General features: G+C 43.5%; 1 pseudogene; it reads right to left on the bottom strand.

The window, feature by feature from the left end:
- The window catches only part of LOC137003321 (uncharacterized), a 56,401-nt pseudogene that overhangs the window by 11,678 nt on the left and 23,391 nt on the right, over window positions 1-21,332 (bottom strand).

Here is a 21,332-nt window from a genome sequence, read left to right as displayed (position 1 = left end):
TGCCCATTGAAGTCCACTATATGGAAAAAAAATCGTGGAATGTTTTCATCAAAAACTTTAATTTCTTTTTGACTAAAGAAAGAAAAACATGGACATATTGGATGACATGGGGGTGAGTAAATTATCGGGAAAAGTTTATCTAAAAGAGGATTAATCCTTTAATGCTCTCTTAAGCTGCACTCACGCAGACCACTAATGCAAAGAAAATATCTCGCCAGGTTTCTCAGGAGGGAACTGGTTACTGTTTGAACGCAGCCACTGCAGAAAGTTTTGTTCACTTCAAGTTCAGGCGCTGATGTCAAAGCATCTCGCGAGAGACCGGGTAATTGTCAGACCGGTCGCTCCTGCTTAATGTACACCATAGTTACCAACCGCAATCCCCCTATCCTTCAAATTTTAATCCCGCACAGCAAGAAATTTTATCATGCCGCGGGAATGCAGACCTCTAAAAATGAGCCCTGATGTAAAAACAGAAACTGCTATAAAATATTATCACTTTGATGCCTTTTTATAAATTAATGAATGTTAAGTAATGCCCCTAAACTTTCTATGAATTTACATTTACATTTATGCATTCGGCAGATGCTTTTATCCAAAGAGACTTACATTGCTATACATTTTTACATTACTATACATTTTTATCTGAGTATGTGAACCCATGACCTTGGCATTGCTAGTGCCATGCCAATTTTTTTAAAAACATTGTTGACAAATCCCTTGTTTCTGTAGTGAGAACTCCAAGGTGGAGTAAGTAAATTTTGAAAAATACAGTTTGGAAATTAGTCCGCCGACACCAACAACAATCACGTAACCAATGAGCATTAAGGGGCAGAGTGTGAGTTTTGGAGGCGGAGCAATGAAGAGAGGGGTGGGTTTGTTTGGGTTGATTTCTAATATCAACAATGTCTAATCTACTTATCCCACCTTGAAATATATTTGAGCAACAGCACAATAATCTAATATAATATAAACATTAAAAAATATACAATAGTTCCATCATTTTAATACCAATTTTTAGATTTATATTTATTTCACCAAAAGCTTTTTCATTATTAAAGGGTTAGTTCATCAAATTCTGTTATTAATTACCCGTAAGACCTTGTCGAAATCTGATGGCTCACTGAGGCGTCATCAGTCGCTAGTAAAAAATAGTTATGAAGAGCTTAAATATTATTAGAAATGTAATTTATTAAACATCTTTATGAAAGTAAAATTGGCCTTGTTTCAGTCTAGAAATGCACTGCAGCTAAAGCCATATTCTATTTCAAATCTGAAGATCATTTTGAGAAAACATCTAAAATGCTAACTGATGTTTATTGTCATCCTCTAAGCATCTATTCAGTGTCTCTATTGTTTTGTGGTTCAAACTGCCCCATTCAGTTTCAGTCTCTCCTGCACACATTCACAGCTCTCCGGTTTGGTTATGGCTGTAATTATAATTCTTTTGTCATTATTGTAATTACTGATGACTCTCTATTCACACTGTTTTTTTGTTTCTTCTCACTTCACCTTCTTTCAAACATTCAAATGAGCTTTACTATTCAAACAGCTGCATAAGTGCTAGCTAGCATGTTAGCTTAGCACCCCATCAAAACACGACAATTTATGAGATTAAAACCATGTTTTTGCTCCAAATTAACTCACTCTAATGCAAGTCAAGTGTTTTTAACAACCTTCTGTGATCAGAAGTTGCTTCAGAACAAAAATGAGACAGAAAACATTATTTTATAGTATTCTGCACAGTGATACAGGCTATGTTGTTTAGCATTGTGTTATACACTATTATACTAAATATACTCTAATAAACTTTACCTGACATGACTTGAAGAACACAGATAATCTCTTTTTGCATGTTATTATCAGTGGATTTTTGAGGATTTCTGTCATAATGAAAGTCTCACTCTCTGACTTTCTGCTCGAGGGTGCCCTCTGGCTTCCAGTCTGAATTAAAGTGCTCCATAATGCTCATTGCCACATTTAAGAGTAAAAATGTAATAAATATGACTCGTCTCTATCAAAATTTGATGTAAACATATGATAATATATAAATATTTCTCCAAATGTACACGCTTTTGAACTAAAAGCCACATGACATTGTTTAGTCTATTAGTTTCATGACGATTAATTTTTTTATCATTGGACTAAAACAAAAGCCAAGAACTGAAGCTTGAAGTAATTACAATCTTTTACACTAAAACTAACTTTAAAACATTAAACTCTGCTCGAGGGTGCCCTCTGGCTTCAAGTATGAATGAAACAGACATGATACATGAGAGGGTTTAGTGCTCCATCATGCTCACATCGCCACATGTAAAAATTGAATAAATATTACTGACAAAACATATGAGAATATATCAGTATTTCTCCAAATGTACACACTTTTGAACTAAAAGCCACGGGACATTGTTTAGTCAATCGCTTTCATGAAGACCATCAGTTTTTTTTTCTCAGTGGATGCAGCTGAGGTTCATATTAAAAAGCTTAGCCCTTTTGATGTAGTTAATTGAGGTAAATACAATCTTTTACACTAAAACTAACTCTGAACTAATGTAAACAAAGAACAAATGAGTGCACCAACTTCCTCCTGCAGGTTAAAATAATATTTAGTTTGACCTGATGTTGACAATTAATATGAAAGTTTCTCCCTTTTTACTTTCTAATTTGTTGAAAACAAACATTTGTACTTATTTCAGTGACTGTTTATCTAACTGTGCAGAAGTGTTTTTGAATCTTTCTAACATGAATGTTGTTCAGCATCATGAATGAATGAAGAATAAACACCAACCTCTTTGTTCTTCAGTATCTTCAGTGTGTTTCATTCTGCAGGGTTCTGGATCACTCATGTTCTCACTGTCCTCTTTAATAAATTAAAGTGGGAGGAGCTTCACTGATGACGTGTCTTCAGTGGGAGGAGCTTCATTGCCTGTGAAGTCCAGTGTGGCAGGAGCATCACTGATGATGTAACTGTGATGGGAGGAGTTGATCTGCCAAAATCAAACATATATCAGTTTGAGTTTGTTTTAATAATAAATGACACTTGTAAGACACTTGTTTATGTAGGTCTGTCTGTTTATTGTAAAGCAAATGATGATAATTCGTAAATTATATTTATTGCTAATCCTAACATTATTCTGCTTCTTCATTCAACAGTCAGATATCAAGAAATACAGAAAAATAATACAAGTAATGTAAAGTCACTTCTTGCAATTATAAATAATGGTAAGACAAACAGTTGAAAGCATAAACTTTGTTGACAGCGATGAAATAAGCTTTAAGTGTCAATTTACAGCAGATCTGAAGACATCAGCATAATAAATGAGGTGAAAACAGGAACTATTGACATGAAATAAAGAGTGTTTTCAGCAGTTTCTCTGTTAATATTGATGATCCTCAGACTATCAACACTCATTCAACAAAACATTCAGATCATCATCTGAGCATCTCACTATAATGTATTATAATATATTCTGTAGTACTTCATTTGGTTTTAATCACTATGAAAAAAAACTTTTTTACTTTTTGATTTTTTTTTTCTCCAGACCACGCATTTTCCAATAAAGATATGTTTAAAGTTATACGATGACATGGAGCTGCTCAATTCTTTTTGCAACTGACTGGTAAAAATGTAATAACTTAAAATAAAATTAATACACTTAAAAAATTCCATCAAAATATTTATATTATTTGAACAAAACAAAGTGAAGGTATTTATCTGACAAAAGTTTTTGCAAAAAAGGTTTTACAAAAACAAAAATTTGCATTGACTACAACATAATCAGTTTTTAATATTTCATTGGTCCTCTTGTTTTTACGTGTTCATAATTTCTTTGCATGACTGCCCATAAATAATATCTGCACTTTTTTGTCACAGAGCTCAGACTCGCTTTATTTAAGGGGAATCCAAAATTGTAGTCACAGCCAGTCAAGTGTCAAAATCCATAGAAACAGTCCAAAAACAAGAAAACAAAACCAGGTGCTCAGAATTGCAGATGACCCTCTTTGGCTTACCCTCATTGTAGAGGGTTTTGAAGATCGTCTTCTGGACAACTGTCAAGTCAACAGACTTCCCCATGACTGCTGTTGGGATTACTGACCTAAACTCAGTATTTATACCCTGAGAATGGTAATTTAATATTGTTTTGTGTGTTCGTGTGTACGAGTCCTCTATAGGAGGTGGGGACTAGATGGTGCCATTGGCATATATTGGCGTTATGTTGGAGTGCCAGATGGAAGCGCTGTGAGTGGATATTATCTTTGACCGTGCTCACAGGAGTTGGCGTGCACACAACAAAGAGCAGAGGCCTTGAAGTTTGTTTGTTTATTTTCTGATTTGTTTTGAGTTTTAAAAGTAAAATAAAGAAGAAATGCACTTTCGACAACTTTGTGGATTTTATTCAGGAGGAAGCACAAGTCAAACACTGGTCAATGGCGTTTCCCATGTGGTTAACATATAGGAGTTTTTGCAGATACAGAACTTTCTAACAGTCTAACAATTATGATACATAAATACACTCACCTAAAGGATTATTAGAAACACCATACTAATACCGTGTTTGACCCCCTTTCGCCTTCAGAACTGCCTTAATTCTACGTGGCATTGATTCAACAAGGTGCTGAAAGCATTCTTTAGAAATGTTGGCCCATATTGATAGGATAGCAACTTGCAGTTGATGGAGATTTGTGGGATGCACATCCAGGGCACAAAGCTCCCGTTCCACCACATCCCAAAGATGCTCTATTGGGTTGAGATCTGGTGACTGTGGGGGCCATTTTAGTACAGTGAACTCATTGTCATGTTCAAGAAACCAATTTGAAATGATTTGAGCTTTGTGACATTGTGCATTATCCTGCTGGAAGTAGCCATCAGAGGATGGGTACATGGTGGTCATAAAGGGATGGGCATGGTCAGAAACAATGCTCAGGTAGGCCGTGGCATTTAAACGATGCCCAATTGGCACTAAGGGGCCTAAAGTGTGCCAAGAAAACATCCCCCACACCATTACACCACCACCAGCAGCCTGCACAGCGGTAACAAGGCATGATGGATCCATGTTCTCATTCTGTTTACGCCAAATTCTGACTCTACCATCTGAATGTCTCAACAGAAATCGAGACTCATCAGACCAGGCAACATTTTTCCAGTCTTCAACTGTCCGATTTTGGTGAGCTTGTGCAAATTGTAGCCTTTTTTTCCTATTTGTAGTGGAGATGAGTGGTACCCGGTGGGGTCCTCTGCTGTTGTAGCCCATCCGCCTCAAGGTTGTGCGTGTTGTGGCTTCACAAATGCTTTGCTGCATACCTCGGTTGTAACGAGTGGTTATTTCAGTCAAAGTTGCTCTTCTATCAGCTTGAATCAGTCTGCCCATTCTCCTCTGACCTCTAGCATCAACAAGGCATTTTCGCCCACAGGACTGCCGCATACTGGATGTTTTTCCCTTTTCACACCATTCTTTGTAAACCCTAGAAATGGTTGTGCGTGAAAATCCCAGTAACTGAGCAGATTGTGAAATACTCAGACCGGCCCGTCTGGCACCAACAACCATGCCACGCTCAAAATTGCTTAAATCACCTTTCTTTCCCATTCTGACATTCAGTTTGGAGTTCAGGAGATTGTCTTGACCAGGACCAAACCCTAAATGCATTGAAGCAACTGCCATGTGATTGGTTGATTAGATAATTGCATTAATGAGATAACTGAACAGGTGTTCCTAATAATCCTTTAGGTGAGTGTATATTATATATAATATTCTTTTTGAGATACTGTTTTTTATTATAATTTTGATGAGCAGCAAGCTGTAATCATCAAAATGAAAACAAAAATGTCTGGAAATATTTGTCTTTGTGTCTAATAAATCTAGAATATGTTTAAATTTTAATTTTTTTATTGAGATGCACCTGTATGATTTGTCATCACATTCAGCTGTGTTACCCTCTGTAATGATTCATCACAAAGGCTTTGCATGCTTTATTATAAGAGAGCGTCATCGTACAGGCAAGGTCAAAACAGGAGCAGACAGGTACAGCAGAGGGCAGACAGAATCGTAATCAATCTACAGGCAGGGGTCAGGACTGGCAGATATCACTCACAGATCAGAGAACAAAGCACAGGTCAGGGGTAGGCAGCAGAGATTCGTGGACGGTAAGCAACAGATTCGTTAACAGGCAGACAATCAGACAATAGAATAACGCTCAGAACTCAGAACACACTGTGCAATACAAGACTTTGCGATTGACTGAGGGAAATGAGAGTCTTTTAAAGTCCGATTGATGGGGAACAGCTGTAGAGTAATTAGTCCAAGGTGGGAGTTTATGGGAAATGTAGTGTGTGTGTGTTAGTATTCAGGTGAGGGCTCCCTCGGATGGCCAGAGGAGGGAATCACGGAGTTCGTCTCTGTGACACCCTCATTATCTTCTGTATATCACTGTATATCATGTATTTGTGTACACACATCCATAACAGAACACCGGACCAGATATGGGTTTAGCAGCACAGTTCACTGCTTTGACCCAGAAGGGTCTTAACTTCATGGACTACACTGTGGAATTCTGCTGTCTTGCCGTTTTCTCCCACTAAGATGACAAGACCCTCAGAATACAATATATATGATAACTTATACCACCCTGTTGACCTTCCAGACACACAAGCACATTGCTGGAGGGACGCTATCCTCAAGTGTCTGGAAAGTGTGTACCCCTGGTCCAAATTTCTGCCGAACCCAGAGCCTAGCCCATCATCACCCCAATTGACAGTGCCCGAGCCCCTCTCATCTTATCAGAAATTCCATCTTCAGTCTTGTTAGAACCCTGCTCAGCCTCCCTCTCCCACCACCACTTCAAACTTCCATCAACTATGCTCTGTTTTTCATGGAATTTTGTTCAGTTCTCCAGGTTCCTCATCAGTCCTCAGTCAGTCTGTCCACCTAGTCACCTTCGTTTCCCATCTGTCCATTGGTGCAATTTTTACCTCTTCTCAGTAGCATGGCTACACCACGGACCATCTGTGAACCTCCTTCGCCTGGGCGTCATGAGCCTGAAGCTCCGTCTCCAGCCTTGGAGTGCACTGATCCACCTCGACTGGACGTCCAGACTCCTACACCTTCACTCCTGCCCCCTCAACTCCAGCATGGACCATCAGCCCCTCAGTCTCACCGGGCTCCCTGGGCACATCAGTTCCACCTGGGTCAGACATCGCCACAAGCTCCACTTTCCCTCAGGCACCACCTCTGCCCTCGGTCACACCAGCTCACCTTCAGCCCTCAAGATCCCACTTACATTTCAGGAGATTGTTGCGGCCGTCCTGGTCATTAGTGTTCCATCGCTCCCTCAGATTTCTGTCTGCGATTTCCCAGACTTTTGATCGTCACCCTGGTGTCATCAGCAGGGATATCCCCATAGCTCCTCCCTCCGTCCACTCCGCCTTGGACCTTCGCCCTGCTAGTCACTTGGCTCCCTCCACCATCCCAACCATGGCTTCTACCTCTGTCATCACCACCCTGGTTTAATCTGTCTGCCCCTTTCACCATTCCTCTGCCATCTCTGTGTCCGCCTCCCAAACCTCCACCCATCTCCCTCATCTCTGTGCTTCAGTCACGGCACAAGGTCGCACCTACTGGGAGGGGCTGTTTTGTCACCACTAATCTGTCTATGAGTCATCTTAATTTCACTTTCATGGACCTATAATTTGTATCCATTAGTTCCTGTTTTCCTTTGAGAAGTTTCCAGATACTTCTTGGTTGTCATGGTCACTTATATGATTTGTCATCACGTTCATTTGTGCTACCCTCATTATCATCTATATCAGTTCATGTGTTTTCAGTGTTCTTTGTCCAGTCTCGTTTCATGTGATATGTGTGTACCATGCTGCCTGTTTGGATTTAAGCCTGTTTAGATTATTCTATTAAACGTTGTTTGGAGTTTTATTCATCTTTGTCGCCTCAACCCTTGTGATGTGTGTCAGCAGCAGCGTGAGATATGTCAGGAGAATGGTCAAGCAGACACAGATCAAGTGGTACAAAGCATTCTCACATTTATTCGGGATTCAGGAAGAAGGGTAATATTTATAGACATAGGTCAAACAACAATCTCCAGGATGGCTTGAGCATCCAATCATACGACTTAAGAATCAATCCTTACCATGTATGACATTTCAAGAAATATAATAACAAATATGAAACGTATGTGTGTAAATGTGTGTGTCTTCAACTTTTTGTTACGTGTGTGTGTGTCAGTTTGTCCAAGGACTACTTCTTGTTTTGTCTAGGTAGATACATGATGTGCACAATGGAGAAATCCCAAGACACAAAGAATGTCAAAAAGTGAAGCCCAAGAATAAGAAATTATTTAACAGGAAAGCTATTTTATAATATATCAATCTGAATGAATTGAATCCGATTGTAGATATGTTTACATGTACTCTAAATATTGTAATCTGGTTCAAAGTTCCATTTATATGTGTTTTATATACATTCCAAATAAAACTTTTGTGCATGTGCTCTGCGTGTGTGACATCATATCAACACTTGCAGGAACCTAGGTTGCTTCAACAGACATCGATCATGTATCGATTATAGCCAGAGATATTGTCAAAAGCATCAAATCTTGGAGATATTAAGAGGATTTGGTATTTCCAATTAATGTAGGCCTGGTACATTATTCTAGTCTATTATTATAACTATTAGGTTCAGCTTCTTTTATTATTAAATTAATATTAGTATACATGCTGTGAGGATAATAAAAGATTAGGCTATTAGCTATCTTTGAAAATCTTTTACATTTTTTTAGGTCTATTAGCCAATACAATGAATTGCAGGCCTATAATTAAAATTATTAAGAGTGTTGGCTATAATATTTCCAAACACTGCAGTCATTAAGTGCAGCTTTACTTAAAGCACAGACTTTAAAAAAAAACATGTTAAACACAAAATACTATTATTCTCATTTGTTTCACTAGCCTACACGTACAGCCACAAGAAAAATAATGGAAAAAAAGAGAGTTATATACCGTTACTGGCATATTATGTTGAAATTCCTTTCTGAGAGAATATGCTCCGTTAACAATCTGGTCTCATGACGAAAACATACCCGTGGGCACGAAACACGTATCAATGAGTACGTATCACTGCAGTTTGTCCGGATCCATGCGCATTCCCTCAACCGATACAATGTAACCCAAAAAAGGAACAGAATGGAAAAGACCAGCCCTTTTGGGCTGTCAGGAACAGACAGCCCAAAAGGAAGAGCGGACCCCATTGGGGCGGGTTAAGAAATTGTCACTTTATTTGTGGGGCGGGTTGGGGCGGGTCATTAAAAAAAAAATCATGTATGTTGCAAGCAATTCCCTATAGCATATATTAAATATTTGGGAATATCTATTTACATATTTTATACGTTTTTTTATAAGGTTACAAAACAAAGGCCATAACGTATCTTGAGTGATGTCCCCAAACCTTTGGCGTCACGAAAGCGGCGTGCCAAGCAGCTCCCGTCGCCAGCCACGAAAACAAAAACGGAGAAATAAAACAAAATAAAACGCTACATTGAGGGCCAGTTCTTCTGGGACGGAGAGGACATTCTAAGCTTCCTGCAGTCGCAGTCAATCGCCCTTTCCTGTGCTTGCCAATGTGTCAAAAATGATTCTCTGTATCCCGGCCGCGAGCGCACATTCAGCTCTGCTGGCCGAGTTTTGGAGTCTAGGCGAAATAAACCCCGGTACAGTGGATGCCATTCTTTTTTTGCACAGTGAACATAAAAATGGTAAATTAACATTTCCATGTGTTAAATAGTACACAAGTTCAGTGGTTATGTGACGTAGGCTGTAAACGGTTGTCCTACAAATCTGAAAGGGATATATAAAATGCTTAATGTGAAAGAGAGTAACGTGGCTTAATTTACTAAGGCAGTGTTATTAAAAAAAAACAAACTTAGTAAATACCATACAAATAAAGCATATTATTGTTACGGTTGCTGGTGTAGAGATGAGGCAGATACGGATTTCCACAATAACATCCAATACTTTAATAAAACAAAGGCAGGAACACCAAACGCAAACATAACACAACAGAGAACGGACGAGGAGTGAAGGGAGTGAGTGCAATATAAAAGGCAGTGAAGATAATCAAGTCCAGGTGCAGGTGATGAGTGATGATGGGGAGATGACGAGGGAAGTGAGTGCAGGTGTGGAGAACAAGAGGATCATGGGAAATGTAGTCCAGGGAAACAAGGGATCTGTGACATTACCCCCCCCTCCCGGTAGGCGCGTCCTCGCGCTGTGGATGGGCGTCCCTGAGACCTCATGCAGGAGCGGAATGGAGTGGAGGTCTCCAGGGCGGGTCCAAGAGCCATGGCGGGTCAGGGGCCGAGGGCAGCCATGGCGGGTCAAGAGCTCCGGGCGAAGCCGCAACGCCGTCGAGCCCAGGCGGCGCTGAAGGTCCGGCGGGAGATGGCGAAACCAGCGGCTCCGCCGACCGAAGCGCAGGCAGGGCTCCAGAAGGCCGCAGTAGAGACAGGACGACAACCAACAAAGGGAACACAGGAGGGAGTGAAGAGGCAAACTGAAACTGAGTGACGGAGGGATGGAGCGGAGACAGAGGAGTGCAGTCCAGGGGTGAGGGCAGGCTGATGAGGGACCAATGTGTGACCGGAGGCAGGGTGGAAACTGGTGGACAGATGGGCCATGGTGGAGACGAGGGAGGTTGGAGCCAGGGTGAAGGTAATCGACCAGAGGACCGAGGTGGAGATCTGGACGAGGGGGCTTGAGGTGGAGGTGAAGAGTGGATACAAATGGGAGGAGGTGAGAGAGGGAGGCAGGGAGGGAACACAGTTTTAGGGCTGGAGACCAGCAGGGAAACATACAGTCCAAAGTTTATAGCTGGAGCGGGCTCATGACAGGCTGGAGCGGGCTCGTGACAGGCTGGAGCGGCAGCGGCTGGAGTGGCTGGCTCAGCGGCGACTGGAGCGGCAGGCTTGGCAGCGACTGGAGCGGCTGGCTCGGCGGCGGCTGGAGCGGCAGGCTCGGCGGCGGCTGGATCTGGAGATAATGGCTCAGAAGAGACCGGAGAAACTGGTTCAGTCCAAAAGTCCATTAACCAAACTGCCTCACTTGGCGGCTCGTGTGAGGCTGGAGCCTCCTGGGAGTAGTCATGGCCGATTTCGAAACACTGCTTCATGAAGCTCCGAAGCTTCATGAATCTTTTTGTTTCGAACCAGTGATTCGGAGCGTGTATCAAACTACCAAAGTCACGTGATTTTAGTAAACGAGGCTTCATCACGTCATCACTGTTTCGAAACAGTTCGAAATTTCAATGGTTCACCAACAGAGAGCGATGATAAAGTGAGCCCATGAATCATGCAGATTCACTGAGAACTATTGAACAAGTGTCTAGGGCTTTACCCTATGGTTTTACCTGATCTCCGATCAGTTTTATACAGTTGTACATGTTTTAATTATACATTAGAATAATTAAAATGAATAATGGTAGTTATTAATCTCTTATTGGCCTGTTTAGCTTGAGCCATGGAACAGAGAAACAAGCCTTTAAAATTGATGAAAGAACACAAATTATACAGACACTCTATATTTAATCTTATTAGATGATTAGATTAGAATGTGCCTCGAATCATTACGGCACATTTGATTCAGCTGCTTCAGTGTTTCATGAAGCCTCGATGTGCCCATCACTACCTCGGAGAGGGCTGGAGCGGCAGGTTCATGACAGGCTGGGGCTGCTTTCTTCCTTCTCCTCTGCTTTCTGGACCCAGCGGAGGAGTGTGGGTCCAGCGTAGAACAGGAAAGTAATTCACTGGAGGGGTATGCGGAGGAAGACGGAGGCTGACCAACTGGCCTGGCCAACCGTGTTTCTGGAGGGGCTGGACGAGACAAACACTTATCCTGAACCTCTTCTACAAGGAATTTGGAGTCATTTAAACACAAAATTAAATTGATAGTTTCGTTTAAGGAAAAACGATAGTCAGGTTCATCAAAACAGATAGTGTTGTCATCTAGCCCATCCAGAAACAGGGCGATCAAATAAGCATCAGGCCAGTTAGTCAAAAAAGCGAGCTCAACGAACTCCTCCACATACCTCTCCAGTGAACGACCAACTTGCAGGAGCCCAATGAGACGATCGCCGGCCGTCACGGAAGTGGCAGGCATGGGAGAAGTTGGAACCTGGTAGCTGAAGAAAGAATTCATCTTCTTCTTGTGAAAATCCAGCAGTTTAAAGGTCCGTTCTTCTGTTACAGTTGCTGGTGTAGAGATGAGGCAGATACGGATTTCCACAATAACATCCAATACTTTAATAAACCAAAGGCAGGAAGACCAAACGCAAACATAACACAACAGAGAATGGATGAGGCAGATACGGATTTCCACAATAACATCCAATACTTTAATAAACCAAAGGCAGGAAGACCAAACGCAAACATAACACAACAGAGAATAGATGAGGAGTGAAGGGAGTGAGTGCAATATAAAGGCAGTGAAGATAATCAAGTCCAGGTGCAGGTGATGAGTGATGATGGGGAGATGACGAGGGAAGTGAGTGCAGGTGTGGAGAATAGGAGGATCATGGGAAATGTAGTCCAGGGAAACAAGGGATCTGTGACAACTATATAGAATAATTGTTTTGTGCAGAATTTGATCTTGATCTCTGACTGGCTACATTAAACGACGTTAAGATTTTTCTTTATGGCGGTTTTATATGGGAGGAAAACATAACATGAAATTAAACAAATTGTGGTTATATTCTGGGCTCAACTGCTTTTCTGTAGTATGCTTTATTAGTATTAGTATTAGCTAGTCATTTGTTTATCATTAGGCCTATCTTGTTATTACTGATTTATGGTTCATATTCATAATCATATGTTGTTGCCAGTTTACAGGGCAATGTTTCCAAGCACTTTCAGACTGAAATAAAGGCTGTTTTAATTTATATTACAATGCCTAGTCGGAGCGGGGCAGGTTGTAAAAATAGATACAGTGGTGTGGGGCAGGCTGGGGCGGGCCAAATAATGTCATAAAAGCGGGACCCGCGGGTTGGAAAAAAAGCCGACCCGCACATCACTAACACACACACACACACACACAGAATGAGCATACAGACCCATGAACCGTGACAAAGACGTGAACGTGCGCACTATGTAATGTGTGTCAACATTGCACTGCGCATGTGCCCCAAAGACTTCTGAATATGATTGAGAAAGTAGTCGGATTCAAGTGTTTACATGGTCATTTTTTGCTTTTGGATCGGATTAGAAAGAGAATAAACCACCCCTTCCAATCCGATTGAAATTTTATTTGGATCAAGCTCATTTGGTTCAATTAAAGTCCCTGTAAAGTCAATTCTCAGAATTCTTTCTAAACACTTTATAAATGTTACAAATGTATTGCGGAAACACATTACAAAGACTGTGAATTGTGTAATGCTTAAAAAGTAAAGTTAGAGTGTTAAACAGTTTTTCACCAAGTCTCTGTTCAGGATTTTTTGGCCGTAGCTAAAACGGGGGGTCTGATGACACACTGGGACCCCCGAGCATAGCCCCGCCCCTAATGCACCCGCTAAATCTCAAATGCCATTACAGTTATACAGCCCTTTGCACATTTAGCTAGTAATGCCTTCTTCACACAAATGCATATTACATGGTTGTTATAATATACAATACTGCTCGGTCCCCTTATTTAAATTTCCTAAAACGATGATATGAAGGATTCTAAAGTGATCGTTCAACCGATGATATGATATGAAGCCGGACAGAATCTCTCCCATCCCGACCTTCATCCTCCCGTCTCGCGGCGCCGTCATTTGTCGACTCGACAACAGTCGTCAGTATGAACCCACCAATGAGTGTATGTTGCCGTGTGTGTTTGTGCTATAAAAGTAGGTAGTCCACTGTAACTCTACTAAAATGGGTAACCGATTCTGAGCCACAGGCGCCACGGGGCAGCCGAGCTCGGGCCGATTACTACATGCTATCTGGGCTCTAACGTGATTCTTTTTGTGAAGTTCCTAAACGTAATTTAGGGAGGAGCGAGCCCATCTAATCTTCCAATTAACAGCTGCTTACCTCTCTTCAGTCTCAGCTGTTTCAGCATCCCTCCACCTCCCCAAACTCCACCTTCATCTCAGGTACCTTGCCCAATGTAATCATAACCTACGTTTATTCACTGGGGGGGTATATCAGAGCTCGAGTTGAAGATGCTTTAATCGAGCCCCTCCTCAGTGGACAGCAAGCCAAATTAGCTAACCTAATACCCTAAAGATTATATGGGCAAACAAACTTGTTAAATATGCATCAGTATGTTTGACTCATTAGACAAGTCAGTTGAGGCTGCAGCTCTCGCGAGTAGGTGTGGTTTCAGCGCTGACAGCGGACATGCCCCACAGCATTTGAGAGCAGAGAGCACTTTTGAGTTGACATCATTGTAGTCCCCAGTTCACAACAATTAAGAATCAGTCTTAGACTTTACTAAAGGTTGGTTGCTTTTGTCACGGAATGAAGGGACGATGCAGATGCAAGTTAAATCTCTTTAATAGAGCTTCACACCGAAGGTAGTCAGATACAACACAACAAGCAACACAGGAAACAACACGCGGACACCACACAACGATCTGACAAACAAGAGACGAAAGACAAGGCATTATATAGGCAGATGGTAATAGCTCACAGCTGCCGCTGATCAACAATCAGCAGGAACCCAACTTCTCTCCTCCGGACCGTAACCTTCCCAGTCCACCAAGTACTCCGCGTCCCCTCCGCCTCGAGTCGAGAATGCAATTAACCGAATAGGTTGGTTCCCCGTCTACGAGCCACGGCGGTGGGGGAACCGGAGTAGGCGGATTAAGATGTGAGTGAAAAACAGTCTTAATTTTGGAAACATGGAAGGCGGGATGAATCCTCCTGTACGCCGGAGGCAATTTGAGTCGGACTGCCACTGGGCTAATAATTTTAGTGACAGGAAACGGGCCAATGAATTTGGGAGCTAACTTATTGGCAACGGAACGGAGCGGAATGTTCTTGGTAGAAAGCCACACTTTTTGACCCACGACGTATACGGGAGGCTGTGACCGGTGGCGATCAGTCCTAGCCTTGGTGCGCGCCCTCACTTGCAACAGAGTCTCGCGGGCTCTGTTCCAAGTGCGGTGGCACCTCTGGACAAAGGCGTGAGCAGAGGGGACTGCGACTTCGGATTCCAGACTGGGAAACACAGGTGGCTGGTAACCTAAACTGCATTCGAACGGAGAGAGGCCCGTAGAAGACACTGGTAACGAATTGTGTGCGTACTCAATCATAGAGAGCTGTTGGCTCCAGGAGGAAAGATTCTTGGACGCCAAACATCGCAACATACGCTCTAAATCTTGGTTGGCTCTCTCTGTCTGTCCATTGGTCTGGGGATGGAACCGAGAGGAAAGACTAGCCGTCGTGCCCAGCAGTCTACAAAACTCCTGCCAAAATTTGGACACAAACTGGGGACCCCTGTCGGACACCACATCTACCGGGAGGCCATGTAACTGAAAGATGTGGTCTACGACAGTAACCGCTGTCTCCTTGGCAGGGGGCAATTTGGTCAAGGGAATGAAATGGGTCGCCTTCGAGAACCGGTCCACTACGGTCAAAACGACCGTGTACCCCTGGGAGGGTGGGAGGGCGGTGACAAAATCTAGTGCGATGTGGGACCAGGGTCTCGAAGGGACCTACAGCGGTTGGAGCAACCCATCTGGAGGGCGGTTGGACGTCTTACCAGTGGCACAAACCGAGCAAGCCAAAACAAAACTGCGGAAGTCCCGAGCCATAGCAGGCCACCAGAATCGTTGCTTAACCAAAAATCTGGTTCGATTAACCCCTGGATGACAAGCCACGTTGGAACAATGACCCCACTTGATGATGCAGGACCTTAACCCCTCCGGCACAAACAAACGGTTCGGTGGGCACCCGGACGGAGGCGTTACCCCTTCTAAGGCCGCCAGGACCTTCGATTCGACCTCCCATGTAAGAGTGGAGACTACTAATGTCTCAGGAAGAATACACTCGGGAGTAGACGGGCGCTCGGATGGATCAAAAATACGAGAAAAAGAATCGGGCTTGATGTTTTTGGAGCCCGGGCGGTACGATAGAGCAAAATCAAAACGTCCGAAAAAAAGTGCCCACCGAGCCTGCCTGGAGTTGAGTTTTTTAGCCGATCGAATATATTCTAGGTTCTTGTGATCAGTCCAAACGATGAAGGGTACCCCCGACCCCTCCAACCAATGACGCCATTCTTCCAACGCTAATTTGACTGCCAACAACTCTCTGTTACCAATGTCATAATTGCGTTCAGCGGGAGACAAACGATGAGAAAAGTACGCGCAGGGATGCATCTTATCGTCTGAGGGCGCCCGCTGGGATAGAACTGCGCCTACCCCCACCTCTGACGCATCGACCTCCACCACGAACTGACGCAAAGGATCAGGGGCAATGAGAATGGGGGCCGAAACGAAGTGGCCCTTCAGTTTGGCAAATGCAGCCTCAGCTGCATCTGACCACCTGAAGGTCGTTCTGGGGGAGGTCAAGGCGGTCAGAGGTGCGGCTAGTTGGCTGAAATTGCGAATAAAACGCCGGTAAAAATTGGCGAATCCCAGAAACCGCTGTAGGGCCTTACAGGAATCTGGACTTGGCCAATCCACCACAGCCTTAACCTTGTCAGGATCCATGCGAATTCTCTCAGACGAAACAATGTACCCTAGGAAGGAAACAGATTGTGCATGAAATTCGCATTTCTCCGCCTTGACAAAAAGCCCATTCTCTAACAGACGCTGGAGCACTCGTCTGACGTGTTGAACATGTTCCTGGAGAGACGACGAAAATATCAATATGTCATCCAGGTAGACATATATGAACTGATCAACCATGTCTCTCAACACGTCATTAACGAGTGCCTGGAAGAACGCAGGCGAGTTGGACAGCCCGAAAGGCATGACCAAGTATTCAAAGTGCCCTCTGGGGGTGTTAAAAGCAGTCTTCCATTCATCCCCCTTCCTAATGCGGACCAAATGATAAGCGTTCCTCAAGTCCAATTTAGTGAAAACGGACGCTCCCTGCAGCCTCTCAAAGGCTGAAGACATCAACGGCAAAGGATAAGTATTCTTTACCGTGATGTTGTTCAGCCCTCGGTAATCAATACAAGGTCGCAGAAATCCATCCTTCTTCCCCACAACAAAGAACCCCGCCCCCGCTGGAGAAGAGGAACGGCGGATGAACTTCGCTGCTAGAGAATCAGAAATGTATTTCTCCATGGCCTCCCTCTCGGGAACAGATAGAGAGTATAATTTGCCCTTAGGCGGAGACTTACCCGGAACTAAATCTATAGCACAGTCATAGGGACGGTGTGGAGGGAGAGAAGCAGCGCGAGACTTACTGAACACCTCCTTCAGATCCAGATACTCCTCAGGCACGTTAGACAAATCCGCTGCCTTCTCCTGTAACACAGAAACAGACACCGTGGGACAAGCAGACAAAAGACAAGACCTGTGACACAAAGTGCTCCATTCAGTGATGGTGTTGAGCTGCCAGTCGATCCGGGGATTGTGCTTAGTGAGCCAGGGATGTCCAAGAACTACAGGTGCGTGTGGTGAGTCCATGAGCATGAATTGAATCCTTTCGTTGTGGTTACCGGAGGTGATGAGGGTGACGTAATCCGTAGTCTGAGAGATGTTAGGGAGACGTTGACCATTGAGTGCGTTGACTGTAATCAGGTGAGGGAGTGAAGAGATGGGTAGTTCGTGCTGTCGTGCAAAGATGGTATCCATAAAGTTCCCCTCAGCCCCGGAATCAATAAGTGCCTCGCAGGTGACGTTGTGAGTTGCCCATCTCAGTCTTACCGGGAGAAGGGTGGATGGTGAGGACTTCTCAGCGGAGATCCCGCCCGATAGTAGCCTCAAGTTTACTATCGGGTTTGGTCTTTTACAGGGCAAGACCTGAGGAAGTGTCCAGATGCACCGCAGTAAAGGCATAAGCCCAGGGATCTCCGCCTTTCTCTCTCCTCCCGGGAAAGCCGAGCTCTCCCTACCTGCATGGGCTCAGGATCTGACGTGGGACCGACCGTATTAGCAACACTGGCCGTACGGCCCTCCGCTCCCAGCGTTCTAGTGCTGGGAGCTTCCAAGGACTTCAGTCTCTGGAGACGGGAATCCACCCGTAAAGCGAGGTCGACTAGCCCGTTGAAGGTTTGGGGAAGATCTAGGGCGTAAATCTCGCGATGGATACGGTCGGCCAGCCCATGCAGGAACGCATCCCACTGCGCCTCCTCGTTCCATCGGCACTCTGCCGCGAGGGTGCGGAACTTGATGGCGTAGTCCGCGAACACCCTCTTCATCTCCGTGGAGAGTGCCAGGAACGAGGTGCAGCACGGGTCTTGATTCTCCCACACCACCGTTCCCCATAAGGCCGCCTTCCCAGTCAGGAGGGTAAGGACGAACGCCACCTTGGATTCCTCATGTTCGAAGGTGCGAGGCTGCAGTGAAAAATGCAAGGAACATTTATTCAAAAAGGCTCTGCAAAACTCAGGCTCACCGGCGTAACTCTGGGGCACAGGAAGGCGGGGTTCCAGCAGATCGCGTCGCTCCAGCGACGCGGGGGGAACAGGCGGTGTGGGTGGTGCAGTGGGAGCGCAAAGTTGTTGAAGTTCTCGGGAGAGCTCGGACACCTGTGTTACCAGCGCTTGGACAGCGCGTCCGGTGGAAGTGATGCTCTCCTGCTGCTGGTCCATGCGGGAGATGCTGTGGTTGATGAACTCCGTTAAAGCTGCTGAACTCGCTGCATCCATGTTGGTCAGATCCTTCTGTCACGTTATGAAGGGAGGATGCAGATGCAAGTTAAATCTCTTTAATAGAGCTTCACACCGAAGGTAGTCAGATACAACATACACAAAAACATATGACAGTCAGCAGGAGAGTGGTAACACAGGGACGTCGATGGGCGGTGAAGATCCGTGATGAGTGGTGACCGAAGAGAGGTGTCCGTGTAGTAATCCGTGAGTGAAGTCCAGAGAGTAATCCAATGAGAACACGAAAACCAGGAAGCAACGAATCAAAGTCCAGTCCAGGGAAACACACAACAAGCAACACGGGAAACAACACGCGGACACCACACAACGATCTGACAAACAAGAGACGAAAGACAAGGCATTATATAGGCAGATGGTAATAGCTCACAGCTGCCGCTGATCAACAATCAGCGGCGACGCCCACACAAAACAATCAGGTGACACACCCACACCATCACACAGACACCAGAATGAGACAGCGGATTCATGAACCGTGACAGCTTTTAACTTTATACATACGGGCCTGGACTTTATCCTGTTACTAACCTGATGCAGATTTGCGGTAACAATGGATGTAATGGAATCTACTAGAGACAATAATTTCGGAGTAAGTCAGAATAAATGTAAATGTAACAATTTATTATGAGTCATACAAATTACAAAATCAATTCAAAGATTATCAGTACAAAACATCAAATGCTCGTCAGCGCCGGTGGCCTCATGGGTAGTGTGCCGACATGTAGCGCTAATGCGCTTCGGGCGACCCGAGTTCGAGTCCCGGCTCGTGGTCCTTTCCCGATCTCGTCCCCCTCTCTCTCTCTCTCCCACTTCGCTTCCTGTCTGATCACTGTCCTATCATAATAAAGGCAAAAACGCCAAAAAATAAATCTTTAAAAAAAGAAAAAAAAAAAAAAAAAAACATCAAATGCTCAGAAATAAGAGTAAAAGATGCATACCTGACATTTGGAAAATACATTTGGAAATGAATGTCTATAGGACATTGAGCGTTACGAGCTGATCTGGCCACATAATCATACCTTGAATCTCCTCCAACATCTCTTTAAATACTCAGACCATGACAGAAACTTCTTTCAAATGGAATCATGAGCTAATGATGGGAATTTGCAATAATCAAGGTCCCAGACTTGGGTAGTTTACACCTTTGGTGAACAAGGGAACAATTTGCATTGAAGACCAAATGGCAGAGGACCCACCCTCCACAGAAAGCAAAATATCTCTAAACTCTTACAACCTTACCTTTGATTTTCTGTGGTAATGATACCTTTTTACCAGTCACACTGAGACATTTCAAATGATACCAAACATGTGCTGTATGGTAATTGTCCACATTAAACCTTATAGACTTTTGGGTGAATTTCAGGAAATCTCAGTGTGGGGACAGAAGAGATGGGTGAAGAGGGGCAAAGGGAAAGGAATTATATTAAGACAATATTGAGGTTATCAACTTTGTGTGATTGCATCTTAGTGGGGGATAATAATTTTACAAGTAGGAGTTCAAATGTTAATTTCCTTTGTGTTCTCAGAGAGTAGCCCTATCTTCCAGATTCTCCAGTCTTATGTGTGTGGCTTCTTTCTGCTGTGGATCTTCTCATGTGTTTTCAGATTTTCTGACTTATTAAATCTCTTGCCACAGTGTTAACACTTGTAAGTTTTTTTCCTGTGTGGATCCTCTCATGTCTTTTTAGAGATGATGAATCACAGAATCTCTTATCACAGTGTGAACACTTGTAAGGTTTTTCTCCAGTGTGGATCCTCTCGTGTCTTTTTAGAGTTGATGAATCACTGAATCTCTTGTCACAGTGTGAACACTTGTAAGGTTTTTCTCCAGTGTGAATTCTCTGGTGCAGTTTTAAATGGCTCACTGAAATAAAAGTCTTCTCACACTCAAAGCACATGTACTCTCTCACACCAGTGTGTATTTTCTGATGTGCTTTTAAATTTGCCAGCTGTGAAAAACTCTTTTCACACACAGAACATGAATATGGTTTCTCCTTCGTATGAACTCTCAAGTGTATTTTCAGGGATAATGCCACTGAAAATGTTTTCCCACACTGATCACATGTGAATGGCTTCTCACCAGTATGAACTCTCATGTGAACATCAAGGCTTTGTTTGATTGTGAAGCTCTTTCACATTGATCACATGTGAATGGTCTTTCTCCAGTGTGGATTCTCATGTGAATCTCAAGATTATGATTTTCTGTGAATCTCTTTCCACACTGAGTGCAAGTTGTAGATTTATTGGCTCTTCTTTTCTTTAAAAATGTCTTTGAGTGAATCAAAGGTTTTTCTCCAGGTTTGACATGATGATTTTCATTCACTTCACTTAATTCTTCACTCTCTAAAATGGAAGAAAAAAAGAGCGTAGCTATAATGTTGTTGATTGTGACCTCCAAATATATTTGGGAGCATTTGTGCGAGTGCATTTCTCTACAAAACGTTCAGTAATTACTATGTGCCTGTTGTGAGCTGATACAATGACCAATCCACCGTTCTATCACATCACCAGTTAAACT

Source organism: Chanodichthys erythropterus, chromosome 3 (genome assembly GCF_024489055.1).
Source record: "Chanodichthys erythropterus isolate Z2021 chromosome 3, ASM2448905v1, whole genome shotgun sequence".
NCBI lineage: Eukaryota > Metazoa > Chordata > Actinopteri > Cypriniformes > Xenocyprididae > Chanodichthys > Chanodichthys erythropterus.
Note: the sequence above shows the minus strand (reverse complement) of the source record. Positions and strands in the feature narration are given on the sequence as shown.